Consider the following 19414-nt stretch of genomic DNA (forward strand, 5'->3'; position numbering starts at 1 on the left):
GCTGCACCCATGCACTCCAACTGCCATGGGGTGACTACGTGCCGCTGTGCACCCAGGCTGCTGCACCCCATCCACTCCTGCCGCCCAGACGTATTTGCCCACCTCTGCACACCCAGGCCTCGCTGCTCACCTTTTCGTGGAGAGGGCACCCTCCACATCATGCAGTCCCGCTCCACAGGACAAAAGGTCTCACATTTTGTGCAGCGTCTTGATTTTGCCATGGCAGAGGACGTACTAGTGCACCTATCATCATCGTTGGTTGCACACCTGCTCAGTCCTTGCGGTGCCACTAACTCAGTGACCAGTGAGGCCACGCAAGTGGTGGTAGGCCTCCCTGTTCGGTGGCTCAGTCCTACATGAGGTGTCCAGACCACCGGGACGGGCCATCACAGTGCATACAGTGGGAGCAACTCTAAAATGGCGTAGAGCATGTGTGCCCGTGTTTTTTTTATTGGTAGGGTCACGTATCCTGTGACGCCTGTGCTGGATGGGTGTGGTGTGGGTGTATACCGGCTGTGAGGGAGTGGCAGTGGCATACTGACAACTAGACCTGTGACCAGCAGATCACTACAATGAAAATCTGGGCCATGTAGCGTTGTTTTCCTTCCCTATAAGCGATAGCAGAGTGGACTAGCCTGCCGTATGCCAGTCCTGCATGAGGCTGTGAAGAAAACTTTGGAGCTATGGGCGTGGCTCTATTGTGAGCTGTATAAGGAATTAACTGATGCGGCGCTGTTGCCAGATTGGGCTAGATCACGCACAATTGGGCTATATCTTTCCCGGTTGTGTGGTAAAATTTTGGTTTGTGCTAGTTGCCAGATTATAAATATATATACAGCGCTCCAGCAAACAAGTATGTTAAAGTGCTTTATTAGACAAACATTTACTTGGCAGCGTGCTGCAACATCAATTCCAATGCATTCACTGACTGCTTGACGATGTCCCTTCCCCTACTTCCTTAGAGTAGCAATATTGGGCTACTTTGGGCTACTTTTTGGTTGTCTTTGGGCTAGAGAATGCTTAAATAATGTTGTAGTGCTGCCGTCACCCGGGTCGCAAGCGTCAATGTGTCACTCTGTGAGCCAAGTCCCACAACATGGTTAACATGGAAGGTACGGGGAATCACCAACCCTACATTCATCCATGGTTCCACACAAGAAAGATGGTGGACATGACACATCTGTGTGGATGTGAATGTTTATTGCACATTCAGTGGAGTATTGCAGCTGTAGCAATACTGGGCCATGCAAAGTCCAAAATTCTGTTTTTGGGACATGGAGGGCAGCAATTAGAGACAAGCTTGTTGTCGGAGTTAGGCTGCGCCCACATATCTACTTATACAATCACTCCACCAATCCCCACGCACTTATAAATTCACTATACACTCTCCTTGCAGTACTCTAATCATCCAGTCTCTACGTACGTACTTGTACAATGACCGAGACAAAGTTACATAACCAAAGTTTTCTCCCACTGTCAAAGGTAAGTTGGTTGCATACGCTGTCCAGAGCACAATGTAATGTAGTAGGGCCCAGGGGCAGCATGTTGCATACATAATGAACACACGGACACAGATAGATAGTTGAACTGGGTACTGGCACGTGCGCTCAACTCCTTTTTATTACCGGGGTCACATGTCCAGTGACGTCTGTGCTGGATGCGTGTGGGGTGAGTGTAAGCCAGCCCTCTGGTAATGGTTGGTGCTAGCAACAAGTAGAACAGTAATCATTGGATCAGACACAGAGATTTAATCATAAAGGGTCCTTGACTTGTGGTACACTGAGGTAGGGGCACCAGATATGAAATTATACACAAAATATTGTATCATAAAGGCTCCATGAGTTGTGCTTCACTGAGATAGGGGGCATTAGAAGCATTCAGCGTGTCCACAGCCAGCGATGATGCGTGGTCTGGGCGGGCCGCACTGGGAGCAATGTCTCTTGCCTACTGGACTGCGTCATCTGCAATTGCGACTCAATGTGAATTGTGAGCCCTGCTATCCGCAATGTAGATGGAAGGCGGTAGTCAGCACAAACATCGAGGAATGCTTTTTGTCACTTCCTCTTGACAAAATACGAGGACATAGAGTACAATTCTGTCTGCAATTAATAAATCATGTCTCAATGTAAATTGCGAGATCTGCTGACCGCAGTGTAGGTAACAAAAGATGAAATATGTATGGAATACATTGTCGAAATGTGTAGGTTTTGGGGATGTTATAGTTAGTTGCCTACTGGACTCTGAAATTAATGAATCAAGACTGAATTTGAATTGTGAGCCCTGCTGACCACAGTGTAGGCTGGAGGCAGCGGTTAGCAAAGGCCCACAGCCACGTGGCATTGACTTTAGCTGCACAGATTGTGAGCATTTGGTTTTCTTAACCGATTATAGTCTCTTACACAATTTGCATCGGTACTAATCTTGAATTGTGAGCCCTGCTGACCGCAGTGTAGACCGGAGGCAGTGGTCAGGAAGGGCCCACATCCACGTGGCGTTGAATTGAGCTGTATAGAGTTAGTGGTAGGTGTGGTGCTCAGCGTGTGTGCAGCCAGCGATGATGCGTGGTGGTGTGTGCGGGCCGCACTGGGAGGAATGTCTTTTGTCTAATTAATTTTGCCTTAATAGAGCCACATGGCGTTGAGTTGCGGTGCATTGAGTTAGTGGTATCTCTGCCTCTCAGAGTGTACACAGCCAGCAACGATGCGTGGTGTAGCGGGCCGCACTGGGAGGAATGTCTCTTGCCTCCTGGACTGTGTCATCTGCAATCGCCACTCCATCTGAATTGTGAGCCCTGCTGTCCGCAGTGTAGTTCGAAGGCAGCAGTCTGTACAAACATAAGTCTGCAGTGCTGTGCTGCTGTGTTCGCAGGGGGCCTGTGTCGAGGAGGCCGGCGGATATGGCAGCAGCTACGTGGCAGGGTGAGGGCCGCTGCTCTGGCAGACGCGTTGGCTCTCACACAAGTGAACCACGCCCAGAATGCCGGCCTATTTATTCACACTTCTACTCTCGAGTGGCGTATGGTGGACCAGCCCACTGCGCTTCCGCTTACAGAGGACGACGATACAGGTACATGACCGATATCTTCCCCACTGCCTGAGGTAACATGGTTGCATCCACTGTCAACAACACTACAAGCACCAGCAGTGTATGTACACATGGAGAGGTTTGTGCTCTGCATAGTGAGGTCTCTCCAGCACACCACCGCTTCACTTGGTATTGTGCGCATTATTATTGGTGGTTGACTTGCGTCCTTCACACGTTTGGTTGCCACATCTCGCAACATTCAGCTATTGTGCGGCTGAGGGGCCATGTCGTTTTTGAAAGGTACACTGTCCTGTTGTGTGCTGCCTCGTGGTAGTAGGGTGGTGGTCCAGGGGGAGGTCCTGAGGGTGGTGGGAGTGGGTTTTGTGGCCTTCTTGGGTGTCGGAGGTGCATGACTAGTAGCTCTATGACATGTGTTGGTCTTCAGATGTGTTTCTGGGCTGCGCTCCATTTCACACTGTAGGTAGTCGTCCTACTTTACACCAGTAAAGGCAGATGGTACATTCCTACTGCTAACGCAGCTTATCGTCTGTTTTTGGTTTGCATCGCAGATTTGGCTGCTCGTTGAAAATATCGAGAAGTGGTGTTTTCATGTTATTTTTGTTCAGGAACGCCTACTCTGCATATTATTTGCGTTAGTTGTTGCTCTCATTTGTGGCAATTGTTTTTTGCTGAAGCTATTGCTGGAAAACTGGCGATATCGCCTGTTTTCACCAGATTCAAAATGGAATGGTAATTTAAAATCACTGAAAAAACCATAGGTTTCATGAACATTATAATTAAAAATTTGCATTTAAAAACACCTTTGAAATTCACAAAAAAACTTAGGTTTCAGGGATGTTATAGTTACAGTGCACTGCTGATGACGTCACATATTACATCACTCATGACATGGTCAGTGGCATCACTGATTACATCACTGATGACATCTCAAATGCAACTAACTATAACGTCTCTGAAACCTATGTTTTTATCAGTGAATATATATATTTCGCAGGACACTACAAGTCCCAACATACACCTAAGGTAATACTCATCTGAGAGGCCCACTGGAGGGCAATTGATGTGTAATTGACGTGTAGATATGCATGTTTCTTGTGCTCTGCAACACTTTCAAACAGCCTGTGAACAAGAAGCCTGCTGGCCTCGAAACGCGTAAGGCAGCAGAAATGATTTCTGGATGCAAGTTGGCAGTTTCTTTAAGAATAAAGGTATTTTAAATCCAACAGCAGACGAGTGCGTTTTCATTTTGAGGACATCGATGGAAACAACACAACACAACGTGTATATATATATATATTCACTGAAAAAACCATAGGTTTCAGGGATGTTATAGTTAGCTGGACTTTTCACTTGTACAAAACCATTGAAATTCCCCCGTTATAGTTAGTTCAGCTAACTATAACTCGCGCACCCGCAATGCACTGCTGATGACGTCACATATTACATCACTCATGACATGGTCAGTGACATCACTCATGACATCACTGATGACATCATCCAGTGAATGTGTGTTTTTCTGAAAATTAAATATGTTTTATATATGTATATCTCAAGGTCGATGGAAGAATAAATGGGTATATAAGTGTCTAAATGGATGATTTGTTTTTGAAAAATTGATTGTGTAACTGACTGATTAAGTGTATCATAGTGAATACATGGCTTAGTGAGTAATGTTTAAATATGTAAATATCTGTATCAGTCTCTCACTTTGTGTATAAGTGGCTGCATGGGTTGGTGAGTAACTACATGGGTGTCTATATAGGTTATTAGTTGGTTTTTTGAGTATCAGTCTGAGTGTCTGCATGGTTCAGTGGGGGGTATTACGTAGTGAATAGGTGCATGAATGAGTGACTCACTCTTTGTATGTGTTGAAGACAGCATGTGTGCAGGACTGTATGGGTGGATGAGTGTGTGTATGGGTGTGTTAGTGAGTGAATGACTGTCTCAATAGTGTCTTTATGAGTAACTACATATGTTTTAAACTAGTATATGTGACTATTGGTGTATATAAGTGAGTATATGTGAGAGTGAGAGATTGAAAGAGTTCCTGTATGAATAAGTATGTGTTTCTATAAGTGATTGTTTAAAAGACTAAGTATGTGTAAGTTTCCGTAGAAGTAAGTGTGGTGGTGTGTGTATAGCTGTATATGCAAATAAATGTATGTTTGATTCTTTATTAGCATGAGTGACTATGTGTGTGAGTAACTCTATGGATGAGTGGAATTGTGTAATAGGATGTATAGGTGTATGAGTACATATGATGAGTGAATACATGTATGAGTGACTGTATAGGACTGTTGGTGAATGAGTGGATGTGTATGTGGATCTTAGAATTACTGAAGAGGTTGTTGTAACTGGTATTGGTATGTCCATTGTTTTGAAAAGTTTAGTCTCTATTTTTGAATGTGTGTATCAAAGGTTATATTAGGGTGAGAGGAGGTCTGCCACTCTATCACAAGGATGATGTCATCAGTGATGTCATTTGAGATGTCATCAGTGATGTCATGAGTGATGTCACTGACCATGTCATGAGTGATGTAATATGTGACTTCATCAGCAGTGTATTGTGGGCGCGCGAGTTATAGTTAGCTGAACTAACTATAACGGGGGAATTTCAATGGTTTTGTACAAGTGAAAAGTCCAGCTAACTATAACACCACTGAAACCTATGGTTTTTTCAGTGAATTTCTGAGGTTTTTTAAATGCTAATTCCTAACTATAACGTGCCTGAAACCTATGGTTTTTTCTGTGAATTTGAAAGGTTTTTTAAATGCTAATTTCTAACTATGCCTACAGAGATAGGACATGTGAAGAAAGAAGAAAAAATGCACAGAAAGAAAAAAAAGAAGTGCAGAAAGAAGCAACTGAAGTCCTCAAAGACGAAGAAAAGTGCAGGAAGAAGGATAACGTGCAGAAAGAACAAAAAGAAGAGCAGAAAGAAGCCTTGTTGCAAAATCATCCTGTACCCTAAACTTTTTCAGACGGATACTGGTGGTAACTGAGTCTGACTAACCAGTCCTAGAGCCAGTGCTATGTTAAGACACTTAGAATACAGTGAAAACACCTACATATACTAGGGAACATTATGCGTTGGGGTCCCCCTGTGATTAGCATGACCTCCTCTGTAAGCCCCTAGTATATAATAGGGCAGGGGGATTAAAACTACCTCTTAAAACAGGCCACAGGGCGTTTTTGCACACTTTAACTCAGGCCCCGTCCCCTCCCTTCACCACTGTGTAAACACGCCCTGTGTCCATTTTTAGTTGGGAGATTAAGTTCATTTGAATCCTGAGGGTCCCTAGGGTCCAACTAGCCCACTAGGTACCTCCAGTAACTGCCACAGAGCTGCGTTGCAGAGAGGTGTAAAAAGTGGCACGGCCTGGACCACTTCTCTGCAATGCAGCTCAGTGGCCCTTACTGGAAGCACTTGGTGGGCTAGTTAGCCCCCAGGGGCCCACACTATTGAAGGAAAATTATATCCCCAATTTAAAACGTGCCATAGTGCGTGTTTGCACACGTCACCTCAGGCCCCGTCCCCTCCCTTCACCACTGTGTAAACGCGCCCTGTGGCTGTTCTAAGTTGAGAGATTAAGTCCCCTTGAATCCTAAGGGTCCCTAGGGTCAAACTAGACCACTAGGTACCTCCAGTAAGCGCCACAGAGCTGCGTTGCAGAGAGGTGTAAAAAGGGGCTTGGCCTCAGAACACCTGTCTGCAGCGCAGCTCCCTGGTGCATACTGGAGATGCCTGTTGGGCTAGTTGGCCCTCAGGGACCCTCAGTATTGAAGAGGAATTAATTCCCCAACTTACAACTCGCCAGGGGGCGCGTTTGCAGAGTGCTGCAAGGAGGGGGCGTGGCCTCCGGCACGATGCCAGTCTTTTATTTATTTTAATTTTTTAAGAAGGGGGGCTGTGTGGTTCCCCTTCTTATTCTAATTTATTGGCCCTGATGACCCCATCCCCCAGGGCCTGTCTCCTAATTATATTTTTTTGACCCCAATCCCCAGGGCCGGCCACTGTTTTTTATTATTTTTAAAAAATATATATTTATAGACACACCTAGAACATGCTGGACAAACCGTACGTACCTATCACCATGACGATTTGCGTGATATTCATTAAAAGGCGACTATGCATACAATGAATCCACGTGGAATGTATTTACACCACTAGTGAAGCTCTGACATGTCTGATGCCCTGCCGTGCCCAATCCCGGTAGACACCCTTGTCGTTTATTTATACAAACATGGGTACATGCCCAGATGAACACACATGAGAATACAGATCAACCAAGGCTCTGGGATCAACCACCAGTGATTGGCCATTTCTCTTGTGGCGGATGCCAGTCGTGCAATCTCACTAAGAACACTAAATCAGTGGACATTGAAACCAACAGACCGTGGCAACTAAAATCATTTAGCAACTGCAACACGGATAATGTAATATATCTACTGACATGCCCTTGCCAACTTCAATACGTAGGGATGACTACGAGGAAAGTGAGAATTCGTATCAATGAGCACCGCAGCACTATCAGGTGCAAAAAAACGAACACCAAGTTAACCCGACACTTTTGTGAGAAAAACCACACAGATACAGACCTACAGTGGACTATCCTAGAGGTTATGAAAAAAACGAAATTTGATCTCCCGAGGGCCCTTCATGTGAGGGAACAACGTTGGGTGTACCGCCTACGCTCTCATGAGAAAGGTCTCAATGATGACATTCCTTGGCTGCAGCTAACTAATTGAAGAAAGGAGATATAATTCTGACAGTAGAATTGCTATACGCAATGTTTTTCCTTATCTTCCTTTCTTTCTTAATACTATCATTTTCTAAATAATACACAAATGATCCAACAATTAACAGCCATTATGCATAATTTTACTGCATGCCAAAAAACTGGCCCCTTTTCTCCATTATTACCGTTTTTTCGAACTGGGAATCGGGGAATCTGTGAATGTACTCGTTTTTTAAAAAGCAGTGTTTTGCACATGGGCTACTAAGCTTTTTGTTCGTCTTTTTTCTGACGTGAGTATGTTAAAAGATTATGCATCTCTTTTTTGATTAAACAAGGTTACCGTTGCTGAGCCAATCTCATTCCTTACAAATCTGTCCCAGTCCGGTGCACTACACTAGTCAGGCTGCAGCACGCCCTATCAACGGCATCTTTTCGATCACTCGTTCCTCATTGGATGGAACATTCACACCCCCAGGCTTCTCACCAACCCTACGTCACCCCCAGTGACATTGCGCCTACCTCTCGTACAGAACCAGACAGGCCGCAGCGCGCACTATGAACGGCGCTTCCCCCGCATCAGATTGGATGAGACATTCACACCCCGAAGCTCTCCACCAATGAATATCCTCGTCTTTCTCACGCGCGTACTCCGCCATCTCGATTCCAGGCACTGTGCCTCGCAGACACCGGGAACCCATCACCTGTTTCAGGTCTCGGCTCAATTCATACAATTAAGCAGCACATATAAGGCGGCGCCCGCTCTCCCCAGTCTTCGTAACCGGGAGCCTGGAGCGGACGCGTAGGATACAGGCATATTCTGCTACTTGTTACAGTAAGGGTGTGAATGATGTGAATGACTAAACGGCATGCGTGTGTATTTTTACCTTGCTTTTTACATACTGGCTCCTACTAGGGTCCCATTCAAGACGGTATGGGATTCGCTTATAATGTTGAATTATCATTCTGCCTGTGTGACGATATTTCTTGAATTATTTCTTGAACTTTTCATTTTAAAGCATTGATTAAGTATCAGGATATGTGCTCTTCTTCTTACAGAAGTAAATTAACAGTGGATCTCCACAAGTCCCTCCTTCCCCCCTTGGGACAAGTTGTCCGACCGATTAGGGTAAGTTTGGTAGCAGTATTTACTGCTCCCAGGCTGCAATTGCTCACAAAAAGTGTACACAAATAGAGTGTCACAGAGTCACAAACACTATTTTTTCACTCTTAGAGGTCAATGCATGCATTGTATTCTCTTTCTTTCTCCTTTTCGTTTACAGGTACGTTCGCATCAACAAGTTCTAAATAAATTCTGTTTTTTTACCTTGTTTTATAGGCTTCACCTTTGGAAGCACCATAGGAAGTGAAGTGTGGCCTATGCCACACTCACGTGGTGGTAGTATCTTACCGACATATGGTCACCCATACTTTGGTCCTGATGAATGCCGCGGACCCGACAGGGCCATTATGGCAGAAACATGTTGACCACACATAGGACGGTTAGGGGACATTGAAACCCTATACACCGTCACACATATTTTTAATATCATATAGTTGTCATTCACATTAAAATCACTTTTGACCACTATAATGATTTTTAACCTCACTCACAATCTCACGGGCCCCCACTTAACCATTTAGAAAGTGCATCCTTGTCGTCAAGTGTATGCCCGCCCTCTATCAAACGAAGGTTTTAGAGGGCGAGGACTGGTCAATGATGAAGCATGACACCAGGTGGTGTGTGAGACCAGTCCGCAACTTTTTGTGAGATGCCCACACTTACGACGTTCCTGTAACTCGTTTTGGGTTATCACACTAGGAGCGGCTTCTTGTGGAAAATAGCTATTGACGGGCACATTTAATAAACATGCACACCAAGCCATTCAAAGGGGATTTGACAAAAATTCGACCAAAACTATGCAAGAAACCCCCCTCACGGTTAATAAAACACACATCCACTGCCGGATGTGTAATACTTTTTATTTTACTCTCTGGAAAGGGGACGAACATCACTTGAGAGTCACAGTGCGCTCCTGGCAGAGCCCAATGCTGTGTTACACCCACCATTGCCTGCTGAGTGCCACACATCTCTGTGTTGTATTCCACTAGCTAGTGCATATGCTATGACACTCTCTAGCCCATGTGCACTGTAACACCACCCCGTGAATATGTCATGCCACACTTGTCTTCGCACGGGTTATATTGCCGCATCTAACGTGCCTTCCACGATGCCTATGTTATAACGCACAGTGCTATGCCATACATATTACAATCTGGGATCTATATCTTTGTCACAGTGCATATGCAACGTTACACTCCCCAGCACATATTTTATATTACAACTTTAGAGACTAGTTAGGTTACACAACACTGCCCTGTGCATATTACACTCCAAGGCGCATATCGCATAGAACGCGCTAGTGCCTGTGCTATCTCACGCTCTCCAATGAATCTGTCATTGCGCACAATGTATTGCATATTATATTTCACGCCCGGTTCATCTTATATCACACTTTTTAGTGCATAGTTTATACCATACACTATATCTAGTTTTCATTTTCAATCGTGCTCTCAGGACTATGTTCTATATAACACTGTGTTCACCTACCCTTTTCACGGGCATTACATTTTGCGATAGGGGGTGGAGGGTCAGGGGGTGTTTCTGCCAAGTGAGCCCGGAGTCACAGTCACAAACGTCCTCTTCTTCCTGAATAAAAGTGAGATTATGCTGCATACTTGTTCATATTTTAAGTAGTTCGCACAGACACACGTTTTAAAAATAATAAAGTTCCTAATATCCGCCTTCTCTGAACAGTTAGCTTGCTGCCCCATCCCCCTCCTCCCTATCCTCTGTTGTGTGAATCCATGGACTAGCCTCCTCCCTCCTGCCATGCATGGTCTGATGTGCTGCCACTGCCCTCAATTTAGTATGATGTACCAGTCCACTCCTCCTGCCCTCCATTGCCCAATTCTATGCCCCATCATTGACCTCCTGCTTAAACTCTGTGCTTAGCTTGCTGCCCCTATTCTCCTTCCCCCTGCCCTCCGATGTCTTTGTGTATGGCCCTGCTCCATCCTTTTTGCCCACCATGTTCCATGGACCTGCCACTCCTATCTACTCTGAGTGTTCTGTTGAGCTGCCACTCCCCTCCCACCTGCCTAGCATTGTCAGATGACTGTAACCTGTCCCTGCCACCTCCACCCTGCCTGTCCACATGCCATGCCCCTATCCTCTTCCTCCTGTCCTACATGGTCCATTGTACTGCCACACCCTTCTGCCCTCCCTGGTCTGTTGTGCTGCAACTGCTCCTCCAGCCTGCCCCGTGCGGTCTGTTGTGAGGCCCCTTCCCCTGAACTTTCTTGTCTGTGCAAAGGTCCTGACCCTCCCTTCTATCCTCCATCGTCCTTTGTGCATGCCCCTGCACCCTCCTTCTTGCCCATCATAGCCATTGTGCTACCACTAACCCTCCCACTTGCCATGCATGGTCTTCTGTGCTGCCATGGCCCCTCCCACCTTCCCTGTGGGGTCAGTTAGCTGCCCCTGACCCCCTCCCACCTTCCCTCCATGGTCTGTGTGTATGCCATCACAGTCTCACTGTTGCTCTTCATGGTGTGTATTGCTTCTAGTGCCCATCCTGCCTGACCTCCATGGCTATCTTGCTGCTCCTGCCCTGCCCCCTTGCCCCCAGCCCTCTGTTTACATGTGCAGACCCCTACTCCCTCCCTCCTGGCTTGTCTGTTCCATTGTAATGCCCCTGATCCATCCCTCCTGCCCTTTATGGTCTGTTATGCTGCAGCGTTCTCTCCTGTCTGTCCATTATGGTCCTGCCTCTTGCCCCTCTGTTCTCTGTTGTCCATGTGCATGGTCCTGTCCCCTCCCTCTTGCTTTCTATGGATTGTTGTGCTGCACTCCCGTCCCGCATGCCCTGTGTGGTGTATTGTGCTGCTGCAAATCCTGATGCCTGCCCTGCAGGGTCAGTTTGGTGCACCTCTCCATGTCCCTCCTGTCCTCTGTTATCCAAGTCCATGTCCCTACCCCATTTCCTTCCATGATCCAATGTACCATACTTGCAAACATTTTGAACTTGGTAAGGGAGATTTTGAAAAGAAACTGGGGTATTGATTTTCCCCTTTGAGTTACATTGAAAAAGAGGAGATTGTAGACAGGAGACAGATAAAATAAAGCCCATTTGAGCTTAAAAACATTGGACGTTTCCTGGCTGAATCGGGCCTGTTGGCATGTATGGTTGTACTACCATTGCCTCTTCCTTCTGCCCACAATGGTCTAATACATTGCCACAGCCTCTCTTGCAAGTCCTGTATTGTTGGTTTGTTGCCCCTGCCCCCCTTTCCACTGCCCTCCATAGTCTGTTGTGCTGCCACGGCCCTTCCTGCCTGCTCAGTGTGGTTAAATTGTTGCCTTTGCACCCTCCTACCTGCCTTCAATTTTCAGAGTCCGTGCCCCTGGCCTCTACCTCTCAACAGTATCCTAATGAACAACTAGATTGCTAACATTCTATATTTATTACAAAAGTGTGGAACGCCTGACGTCATCTTGAGTAATCAAAACTGTAATACCTAGAGCATTTCCTTTAGAAATTACATATATGAGAGGGTCTTATTGGCATCAACATTATGGTTAGTGCTCTAAAAGACTAAAATAAGGACATATTTTCTGAGTTTTCAAATAGCGAGAACGCACTTTTAAATTATTTGTTACCTTTATGTTTTTTTATCCAGTTGACCACTTGATTAAATGCTGCACTTAGGGGAGAGGATGGGGTGTTACTTCCAGAACTGCAGACTTTGCAACTGGGGAACCAGGTTGGAGTTTCTGCTTCAGGTCGACATTCTGTGATTCTGGTGAAATCACTTAGTCTCCCCATGTCTACAACCAAAATGAATTTGTTCTTGTGTGATGTAACCAATGCTCATGTAAAGCACTCCAATACCTGACTAGTCTGCACTATATAACACTGCAAAAACACAAAATAATAAGTGTTTTGCAGACTTCTGTCATTGGGCTATATTTGGGCTACATCTGGGTGATTTTGGGCTACATTTGGGCTCTTTTGTCTCCGGTGGCCATCTTGGGAGATTTATTTGTTATGAAGTTTCCTAATTTCCTCATGTACTGCAGTCTCCTCAGTAGGAAATGCTTTCAGTTTTTTACTTTGATTCCATCATGAAGGTATTCAGATATGTCACACATTTGCCATAAATTCTGAATGTTAGCACTCTAGTTGCTCATTAGATCACTGTAGTAAAACTACTGTTCACCATGGAAGTCTGCTCCTGGTATTAAAAGTGCATGTTTCAGTCTGCATGTCAGAAGTTTTTAATGAAATAGATGAGGATTTGAGAAGTCACTCAAAATGTGCCCTCATTTTCTTTCTTCAGCATTAATCATAATTTCTATGGCAAAATGAACCCCCTCATTGTGTTCCTTTTTAAATTAAATGTTTTAAGTGTTACCAGTTTATCCCAATCAAGATGGTTTCAGGTGTGCCATACTTTTGTCATAATGAAGACAGTAAGCGCTCTAGTTGTTTTTAAGAACACTCTGGAACATTCTGTCATTGGGCTATACTTGGGCTACATCTGGGTGATATTTGGGCTACATTTGGGCTCTTTTGTCTCTAGTGGCCATCTTGGCAGACTTATTTGTTATGAAGTTTCCTAATTTCCGCATTTACTGCAGTCTCCTCAGTAGGAAATACTTTCAGTTTTTTACTTTGATTCCAAAGGCATTCAGATGTGTCACACATTTGCCATAAATTCAGAATGTCAGCACTCTTTTTGCTCATTAGATCACTGTAGTAAAGCTACTGCTCACCAGGGAAAACTGCTGCTGGTATTGAAAGTGCATGTTTCAGTCTGCATGTCAGAATTTTTTAATGAAATAGAAGAGGATTTGAGAAGTCACTCAAAATGTGCCCTCATTTTTCTTTCTGCAGCACTAATCATACTTTTTTTGGAAAAATGAACCCCCTCATGTTGTTCCTTTTTAAATTAAATGTTTTAAGAGTTACCACTTTAATCCAAGCAAGATGGCTTCAGGTGTGCCATACGTTTATCATAAGTAGGACTGTTAGCGCTCTAGTTGTTCTTTGGAACACTCTGGGAAGCTGCAGTAGAACACAAAGGAATCAACTGACAGTCTCTGCCCTTGTTGGATGTACATGTTTTACTGAGAATGTCAGACTTCATTCTCACATGACTGAGAAAGATAATGTGAATTTACAGAAAATAAGCTCTCAGTTTAGCTTATAGATCACCTTCCAAACCTCTGTGGGAAAAGCATGAGAAAATATTTTTCTCTCAATCATGATATCCCAGCAGAAGGCTTTTTCACATAGTGAAATCACCTTAGAACATACCACAATTCCTAAAATGAGTATGGTACCATCAACAAATGATTTATAATGTAACTAAAGTCGTAAAACCTTCTATTAACTGCAATGCTTTTTAATGAGGTGCTATCATTTATATTGGTCCCAAGATGGCTGCCAACACTTCTTGGATGAAGTGCTAACAGCCAATCAGATCTCAGGATGAGATGTGTGGTTAGGCTCCGCCCACATATATATATGATTTTACTTTTGATTTTCTCAGGAACTACTGAACATATTGACACCAGACCTGCAAAAGGCACATCCCTGACCTGAGGACTACCTCTCTGCCAAATTTCAAGTAATTCTGTTCAGCCGTTCGGGCTGTACCTTGGACTAAAGGTCCCTATGGAAAATTGCATGGGGAAAACGCGTTTTGGGACCCCCCTTTTTTCTCAGCCCCCGCTTGACGAATCCCCCCAAGACTTTCAGGGTAGGAGAAGAGCGGGGTGCCCCACCTATTTTGCAAATTTCGCGAGGATTCGTCAACCGGCGCCAAAGTTATTCCAAATAGAATGTTGCGGATTTCCCTATGGAAACACGGTCCTAAATATAACTATCTACTGGCGACCGCCAGTAGATTATATATATATATATATATATATATATATATATATAGGCAGGACTTGAACATTGTAGGGTATTGAACCTTGATTATACGGCAAGTCCACAGGGGTTTTTTCAAAAAACGGAAAAGAAATGAAAAGGAAAAACGGAGGCACATAACAAAAAACAATAATGTGGACAAACTTTCAGTACCAGAATGCACTGGTTCATCTGGGCGGGACATATAAACTCACTGCGAGTGCAGCGTTACTGTTTGCTTCCAGTTCTCCAAAGCCAGTGAACAAGGACTCGAGTGCCCGGAACGCGTGTGGTGAATACTTTGGTTAAATCTTTGCTGTAATTCGACTATTTTGCACTCTGCAGTCTTGCCGAACTACAACGTCCCGAAACCTATGGTTTTTTCAGTGAATTTGCAAGGTTTTTTAAATGCTAATTTCTAACTATAACGTGCCTGAAACCAATGGTTATTTCAGTGAATTTCAAAGGTTTTTTTAAAATGCTAATTTCTACCTATAACATAGCAGTCGCATTTGCAGAGTAGTGGAGAAAGTTGAACGTGGCCTTCATACACAATTTAGCAATCCGACTGTGTGGGATTTAGCGCAGTAGCAGGAGGGATAGTTAGCCCCCAATGACAACCTTGAGAGTCAGCTACCCCTTTTAATACCTCCAATATGTCCCACACAGCAGATTTGATAACTTGTTATATCAGGCCCCACCCCCTCCCTGCAGCAATTTGCAAATGTGCACCCTGGCGCGTTCTAAGTTGCAGGATTAAGTCCCCTTAAATCCTGTGGGTCCCTGGGGGCCAACTTGCCCACCAGGTACCTCCGGTAAGCACCACAGAACTGCGTTGCAGAGTGGTGTAAAAAGGGGGTGTGGCCTTGGACCACCTCTCTGCAACACAGCTCCCTGGTGCATACTGGAGGTACTTGGTGGGCTATTTGGCCCCCAGGGACCCTCAGTATTCAAGGGGAATTAATTCCCCAACTTTCAACGAGCCGGGGGGCGTGTTTGCAGAGTGCTGCAGGGAGGGGGCTGGGCCTCCAGCGCGATGCCAGTGGTTTTTTTTAGAAGGGGGCTGTGTGGGCCCCCTTCTTTTACTTTTTTGGGGGCCCTTGGTACCCGATCCCCCAGGGCCTGACCCCTTTTAAAAAAAAAAAAAAACAGAAGGGGGCTGCATGGCCCCCCTCCAGAGGCCATTTATGGCCCCGGGGACCCCCTCCCCTGGGGCCTGGCCACCCTCTTTTTTTATTTATATATTTTTTTTTTAAGGGAGGGGGGCCGCGTGGCCTGCCTTTTCTATTTTGTTTTGTTTAATATTGGGGAGGGAAGCTGCATGGCCCCCCTCCCAGGCCACTTATGGCCCTGGGGACCCCATCCCCCGGGGCCAGCCTTTCAATTTTTTTAAACATTTTTTCTCAGGGGAGGGGGCCGTGTGGCCCCCCTCCCATGCCACTTCTGGCCCTGTGGACACCATCCCTCGGGGCCTGGCCTCTCCGTTGAGGACTAGGGGGGAGCCCCGGTTCTACCGAGTCACAAGATGGCTGCCAACACTGAACCAAGACCTACCTTTTTGCTATTTTTGGTATAATTCCATTCCGCAGTACGGGCTGTAGCTTTCTCTAAAGTTTCCTATTGAAAATAACATGGGAAAGATGCATTTTGGGAACCCCCTTTTTTCTCGGCCCCCGCTTGACGAATCACCCCGAAAATTTCAAGGCAGGAGCTGACCGGAGCGGGTCACTTATTTTGAAAATTTCACGAAGATTTGTCAACCGGCGCCAAAGTTATTAGGAAAAGAAAAAACACTTTTTCTATGGAAACTAGGTCCTAACTATAAATACCTACTGGCGACTGCCAATAGGTAATATCTCTCTCTCTCTCTCTCTATATATATATATATATACATATATATATATATATATATATATATATATATATTCACTGAAAAAACCATAGGTTTCACACATGTTATAGTTAGCGGAAATTTTACTGATAAAAAACCAATGAAATTCCCCCGTTATAGTTAGTGCAGGCAACTATAACTCACGCGACCGCAATCCTCTGCTGATGCTAATACTGTATTTAGACACTTATTTGCCCATGTCTTCTTCCATAAATTTTTAGCTATACATATATTACAAATATTTTTTTTTCATAAAGACACATATGTCATCAGCAGAAGATTGCGGTCGCGTGAGTTATAGTTGCCTGCACTAACTATAACGGGGGAATTTCATTGGTTTTTTATCAGTAAAAATTCCGCTAACTATAACATGTGTGAAACCTATGGTTTTTTCAGTGAATTTGCAAGGTTTTTTAAATGCTAATTCCTAAGTATAACGTGTGTGAAACCTATGGTTTTTTCAGTGAATTTGTACGGTTTTTTAAATGCTAAGTTACTTTACGCCATTCGTGGCGTGCGCGCCCACTTAACGCAGTTCGTTCCGTGCGCACACGGTGCGCTTCGCGCACCGTGTGCGCACAGTGAGCACGCGGTGCGCTTCGCGCACCGCGCGCCCACTTTACGCAGTTAGTGCCGTGCACACACGGTGGGCACGCGGTGCGCTACGCGCACCGCGTGCCCACGTTACGCTAGATGGGCCATGTACGCACGATGCGCTTCGCGCACTGTGCGCACATGGAGGACATATGATGCACTTAGTTTTGAAAGGTAATATTTTAATTTTTCACATCGCTTTTAAGCCATGAACAAATGGTGCTCTTCGGGCACCATTTGCACACGGGGTGGGGAGATTGTGGATAATTTTTTTTTTTTAATAATTTTTTACCGTACGCGTAAGCGTAATCGGCAAAATTATCGAAAAAATAAAAATTCCGTTTTTGGCCTGGGGGGATCTTTGGGGACTCCCTCAACATGGCTAGGTGCTTTGGAGCTGTGCAAACAGCCCCTTTACATGTTTTTGTCCTTTGTTTTTTAATCCACACTCTGAGTGCGAGAGAGAAAATGGCGGCCGCCGCTTCCTGGTTTCGGCCGATTCGAATGTTTACTAAGATCTAAGAGCCAATCAGAATCGTGCTCGCGCACGTCACCGTACGCGTACGGTAAGCGCACCGTAAGCGCACCGTAAGCTGGCTCAGATATATATATTGATTTAAAGGCTATTTTCTCAGAATCTACTGAACAGATTTACACCAAACCTACAAAAGGCACTTCCTTGACCTGAGCACTACCTCTCTGCCAAATTTCAAGTAATTCTGTTCAGCCGTTCGGGCTGTAGCTGTGTCTAAAGGTCCTATGGAAAAATGCATGGGAAAAACGCGTTTTGGGACCCCCCTTTTATCTCAGCCCCCGCTTGACGAATCCCCCCAAGACTTTCAGGGTAGGAGCGGAGCGTAGCGCCCCACCTATTTTGAAATATTCGCGAGGATTCGTCGACTGGCGCAAAAGTTATTCAAAATAGAATGTTGCGGATTTCCTATGGAAACGTGGTCCTAACTATAACTACCTACTGGCGACCGCCAGTAGGTAATATATATATATATATATATTTCGAAACAGTTGATTCCAAGCCAGAAAAGAATCCACACGAGCCCACTCGATCATCAAAGCAGCTTTATTCTTCACAGGGCAGAAGAGGACGACGCGTTTCGACCACGTCCGTGGTCTTGGTCACATGACCATAGTCTCCATTTGCACCAGTTAAATAGGGTAAGTGCACTTTTTTTAAAAGCATAGACATAGAAAAAATAAACAACAAATTTGTATAATTGCAAATTTTACGGAATTACAATTCCAGAGAAGTACAGAAAATAAATTAACAATACAATTCTTTTCATTGTATGTTTGTGACAGTAACCATGGTGAGTATGCAAAGGTGTGGTTTCACATATGTTTACATGTCATGGAGGACTAGTGCCTGTTGGTAAACTATGTAACCAAATTTGGTGTGGTTTCAAAATCATGTGATAGAGATTTGTTCTTACAAACATAAAGCGAAAAAATGTAAAGCGAAAAAATGTGACGGAGGGTCTAGTGCCCTTTGAACATCTTATCCAAATGTTGACTTGGAGTAGGGAGAACTCCGGTGCTCGTAATTCTATCATTGATGTGAGATACAGGTGAATTCATAGTGATGTTCCTGTATAGAATCAAAAAGACAGATTGAATTAATAACATAGTTTAACACAACCATGGTTCAAGGACATAGCTATATATCACATTCATTGGTTACATGTAATTTCCTTAATCCTGTACATTCAATCAATTATGATCAGAAGAAGACAAAAGTGCAATTTTTTTTTGGGGGGGGGGGGGTTTCAGAGGGGGAGAGAGATATGGGCAGGGCATGAGTAGCCCACCAGGGTCTTTATGTTTCAGTATCAATTGGTGTTTCATTGTAGGTGGGAATAAAGTTCCTCGTCCTGATTCAGGCCGTCCGGGAATTTGGTGCCTGCCAGGAGGATGAGACGTGATTCAAGTTTGCGTAAAGAAGCAATACGGTTCCCTCCTCTCGTATTGGGTTTGACTGTATCCAATCCAAAATATTTGGCTTTGGTCCAGTCCGCCCCATGTTCCTTCGAGAAATGTCTTGCCGTGCTGTAAGTTTGGTCGCAATTCGTGATTGCTCGCCAGTGTTCTAGGATACGTTTTTTAATCGGAAAGGTGGTTGATCCGATATACCATAGCTGGCAAGGACATACTAT

At 44.7% G+C, this 19414-nt stretch overlaps 1 long non-coding RNA gene across 10 annotated transcripts in view; it reads right to left on the reverse strand.

Moving 5' to 3' along the window:
* Window positions 1-18308: 18308 nt before the first annotated feature.
* LOC146822840 (uncharacterized) overlaps window positions 18309-19414 on the reverse strand; it is a 321116-nt gene continuing 320010 nt past the window's right edge. For all 10 annotated transcript variants that reach the window (XR_014962088.1, XR_014962081.1, XR_014962080.1 and 7 more), the window contains one exon: window positions 18309-18849. This is a non-coding gene — a long non-coding RNA (uncharacterized LOC146822840). The remainder of the gene's footprint in view (window positions 18850-19414) is intronic.

The sequence above is a fragment of the Triturus cristatus genome, chromosome 5_2, assembly GCF_964204655.1.
Source record: "Triturus cristatus chromosome 5_2, aTriCri1.1, whole genome shotgun sequence".
Lineage (NCBI taxonomy): Eukaryota > Metazoa > Chordata > Amphibia > Caudata > Salamandridae > Triturus > Triturus cristatus.